The sequence below is a fragment of the Pteropus vampyrus genome, unplaced genomic scaffold (assembly GCF_000151845.1).
Source record: "Pteropus vampyrus isolate Shadow unplaced genomic scaffold, Pvam_2.0 Scaffold138, whole genome shotgun sequence".
In the NCBI taxonomy this organism is placed as follows: Eukaryota; Metazoa; Chordata; class Mammalia; order Chiroptera; family Pteropodidae; genus Pteropus; species Pteropus vampyrus.
The window spans coordinates 1,509,488-1,513,964 of NW_011888919.1; the positions used below are offsets into that span (position 1 = coordinate 1,509,488).

A 4,477-nucleotide genomic window follows, 5' to 3' on the forward strand; every position below is an offset into this window, starting at 1 on the left:
CCCCACAACCTAACACTTCTCACTCTCTTAACTGCTAATATCTTGGTCCAGCCACTGTCACTTCCTGCCTGGACTATTCAAGTCAACTGCGCGCTGCCCCCCCTCCCTCTCCCCTCCCAACTTCACACCCCACCCCTCTTCCCCACACACAGTCAGAGGGACATGAGTCAGATCACATCCCTCCTCTGCTCAGAGCCTTCAGGCGGTTTAAGTCAAAGCCAAAGTCCTCACCACAGCCCTCCAAGCCCCCATGCTCTGGATCCTGCCAGGTTCCACACACACACACACACACACACACACACACACACACGCGCGCGCCCCGCTCAGCTGCGCTGGCCGCCACACTGGCCGCCTCGCTGGTCCTCAAGCATGCCTGCACAGGCCCGGGCATTTGTGGTTCCATCCGCCTCTACCTCCCTTCCCCCTTCCTTGACCTTCCTGTCTTAAAGATCTGCCTTCATCTCTCTCCATCCCCTCAGTCAGCTTCTTCACCCTTTGTAGCACAGACCCCTGAGGCATAGCTCTCCTGCGAGATGGCTGCTTCCCCAGACAGTGACCTTGATATTATGCCCCCAGTGTAGCCGCACATCCTGGAACACCAAGTGGCATAGAGACCAGGCTCCATGCCAACGAATGCAGTGAAGATTAAGCTCCCAGGTGTGCTTAGCTGGGTGACCTCAAGCAAGAGACAGTTTTCTCTAGCATTATATGGAGAAAGAGCACCAACTGCCACCTCTGCTTGTTATCAGGATTCAACAGGCTCGTGCATGACAGGGCTTGGTACATACCAGGTTCTCCATAAAATAAAAGTCAGTTACAGTTGTTATTAGTATTGCTGTGTGAACAGGGTAAATTGCTTAACTGCTCTGTGTCTCAGTTTCTCCACCTGTGAAATAGAGATGACAGAAGGACCCATCTCCCAGGGTTGTCATGGAGACTAAATGACCTAACAAATGCACACTGTTTAGCTCTCGCCTGGAACATAGTAAGCACCACGGCTTGGATGCTGATTGCATACAGGGCTGGCTTCGGGGACAGAGGGAGAGAGAGGACCCGTGTTTCAGGAAGCTGCCTCGCTCTGTGGCTCAGTCCCCTTCTCTCTAAAGTGATTAAATGAAGTAATCGACAAGTATTCGACACACAGTGTCCCATCCTGGAGTCACTCACAGTCCCGAGGTGACAGAGATTGTCCTTCTTCTCCTTAGGCTCCTCCTGTCTCTGTGGCTCGACTGTGAGTTCCTTGCCAGAAAGGACGCTGCAGGGAAAAGAGCCAAGGCTGCAAACCAAGGTTTCTCAACCTCACCCTATTGACACTGGGCTGGATCACTGTTTGTCATGCTGTGGGGGGCCGTCTTGTGCATAGGTGTAGGGTTTTAGCACCCACTAGATGCCAGTGGTGCCCCCTACCCCCACCCCAAGTTGTGACAACCAAAATGGTCTCCATTGGTGAATATCATGGTATGAAAATTACATCTCGATAAAGTCATAAAAAAAAAAATCTCCATATAGTACCAAATGTCCCCTGAGGGACAAAAAAAATTACTCTAGTCGAGAACCAGTGATGGAGGGAGGACAAAGATGGCGACTGAGTATGTGATGTATTCAGAACCTCACTGAGAAGCTATAGGATCTGCACCTCCCAGATTAGAGCTGATAGGGCATCTGCTGGTGCAGCCGTAGAGGAACATCTTCAGTCCCTTGTGGCCAGGTGTCAGTTAGGACAGCCTCAAAGAGGGCAGTCTGACAGAATCCCTGAAACTGTGAACACCATTCTGTCCTTCCGCCCACGAACAGCCCCTGCGGGAGACTTCGAGCCGTCTGCCTCTTCGTACCTTTTTAATTCTGTCCCATGTGTTTGTATAACCTATTCAAAGAAGTTTTAAATTCTAATTGTAAAAAGGAAGGGAGGTATTGTAATGCTTCCCTGTCCCTTAAAAAAAATGGTAGATTCCCTCTGGGGAATCCGAACGCCCTCGCCTATCCCCAAACGGTCCGTCCCCTACCCAGACCTTTCTAAGGTCCCTATGTAACTAGCTGCCATGTCCTACTGATCAGACACCCCCGGTGGGGGGCCCAAGTTGAATCCTTATTGGCAAAAGTCAGTATTTTTCTCTGTAAAGGGCCCGACAGCAAACATTTTAGACTTCGTGGGCCATAGGGTCACTGTCACAACACTGCCATAGTAAGCAGGAAAGCCACAAACGAAATGTAAACAATGAACTTGGCTGTGCTCCAATGAAACTTTACTTATGGGGACACTGAAATTTCAGTTTTATATGATTTCACAGGCTGCGAATTTTTTTTTTTTTTTTTGAAGTTTGCCAGCATTTAAAAATGTAAAACTCACCCTTAGCCCATGGGTCACGCAAGAAGAGGGGGTGAAGCCGCAACTTACCCCCGGCAGGGGGCAGGGAAAGGGTGTGGACGCAGGGAGATGGTGGAGCCTGGCCTCAGGTTCGCTGCCAGCGGTGTGGACAGGTCACTGCAACTCTACCAGCGGCTTTCTGCTCCAGGTCCTCGTCTGTGAGAGGAAGCATAAAAAAAGACCTTCTAGAGTGTTGGCAGAAGGGCGAATCTCTGCGGGGAGGTTGGTGATTCCACGGGCAAAGGACATTCCAGTGTCCCAGACTCCTCCATTTCTCCACCGCCCACGTGAAAAACCCCTCAGGAAAGCTTGTCAGCTCCACCTTCAAAACGCACTCAGAAAAAAAAAAAAAAAAAATGGGCCCAGAATCTGGCAACTTCTCATCCCCCGTCACTGCCTTCTCGTCATCCAGCCACCAGCACCTCCTCCCCACTGGGCTCCCAGCCTCCACCCTCGCCCCAGTCTCTCCCCCACACGGCTTAGGGATCCTGTTAGAACTAAGTCCGATCACATCCCTCCTCCGCTCAGAGCCGTCCCCTCTCCCACCTCCCCTAGAGCAAAACCCCAAGTCCTTACAAAGGCTACAAGGCCTCAGCTCTGGTGTCATCTCCCAGCCCTCTGCCCTTCGTTCACTGCTCTTGTTGGTCCTTGAATAGGCCAAGCACATTCCCACCTCGGGGACTTTGCACGTGCTGTTCTTACTGCCTAGACCCCTCGTCCAGGTGGGAGACGTCTACGTATTTCCATATCCGTGGCTCACCTTCCTCCCTCACTTCACTCAGGTCACTGCTCAGGTCACCAGCTTTGTGGGGAGGAAAAGAGCAGCCCCTCCACCCCGCACTAGCTTTTCTTGACAGCACCATCTCTTCCTGACTAAATGTGGATGTTTTCCTGTGCACTGTCTGTCCCGGCACAGAACATAAGCCTCTGAGAAGGGGCATGTCCGATTATTTCGGGTCTCCAGCCCCAGCCCCACTTAGGGCCTGGCACGCAGGGAAAGTTCTGTAAATATTTGTTGAAGGAATGTAAAGATTCACTTATCCGCATTATCTTAGCGCCTGCTCTGTGCCTGGCCCACGCTGGGCGGTGCTGGGGACACAGCTATAAGTGAAGTGTGCCAGCCCTGTTCTTGTGGGCTCACAGTCCAGTGGGTGACACAGACTTGTCTCTAGACAATGATGACCCAGAGTGGGCAGGGCTGGAATGAAGGAGCCCCAGGGCCTCAGGAGCCCAGAGGAGATGCCTGGTCCACCCTGGGGTGGGGGTGGGGGTGGGGGGTAGTTTCCAGAAGGGAAGGGGCTCAGGTGATCTGTGAGCACAGACCTAAATGGAATGAAGAATTGAGCCACGTGGAGATCTAAGGGGAAAGCCTTTCAGTCAGCGGGAACAGCAAATGCAGACTATGTAAGGGCGACTCCGAAGCTTAGCAAAGAGGCCGGTGTGGAGGAGCTGGGGTCAGGGGCAGAACGCAGAAGCCTTGGGGGCCATGGTGAGAACTTGGGTCTCTACTCTGTGAGATGGGAGCCATGGGAGGCTCTGGGCAGAGGAGGGACAGGACCTGACTTTGGTTTTCACAGGATCCCTCTGCCTGATGCATGGAGAATGGACAGTGCGGGGCAAAGGGAGAAGCAGGGATCCCAGTGGGGAAGGCACCGCACTGGTCGGCAGTGGATGATGGTGGTGCCTGAGATGGGGTGGGAACAGTGAGCGTAGGAGAAGTGGTCAGATGAGCACATATTTTGTAAGTCGAGAGCCCTCGCTATTGGCTGATGGACTGAAGGAAACAGCAGGGCCAGAAAGGCTCCCAGGTGTTTGCCTGAAGGGAAAGACCACAGTAAATGGGATTAATGGGATATATACGTTTTCTAATGACCACTGCACTCCAAGCTTAGTCAAGGGTCATCAGGCCCCAGGGCCCTTTCCCCCCACCCAGGGTAACACCTGAGTGTTTTAAGAGAAATAACTTGTCTCCAGGATTAGTATTTAACAGAGACCGATGAAAATTAAGCAAGTGGCTGAAGAATTACATTAAATCCCTGGATAAAATAAATTAGGGTGGGCCAGGGCCAGGGCCTCGTTCTCTCCATCAGTGGGGTGGGAGGGGAATGGAGA

General features: G+C 52.3%; 1 protein-coding gene across 1 annotated transcript in view; it reads right to left on the minus strand.

Annotated features, from left to right (window-relative positions):
• GEMIN7 (gem nuclear organelle associated protein 7) overlaps positions 1-2,831 on the minus strand; it is a 4,654-nt gene extending 1,823 nt beyond the window's left edge. Inside the window, exons 1-2 of the mRNA XM_011367964.2 lie at positions 2,396-2,831; positions 1,168-1,255 (exon numbers count right to left, since the gene is read on the minus strand). The gene's annotated coding sequence lies outside the window, so the exon portion shown is untranslated. The remainder of the gene's footprint in view (positions 1-1,167; positions 1,256-2,395) is intronic.
• Positions 2,832-4,477: the final 1,646 nt, after the last annotated feature.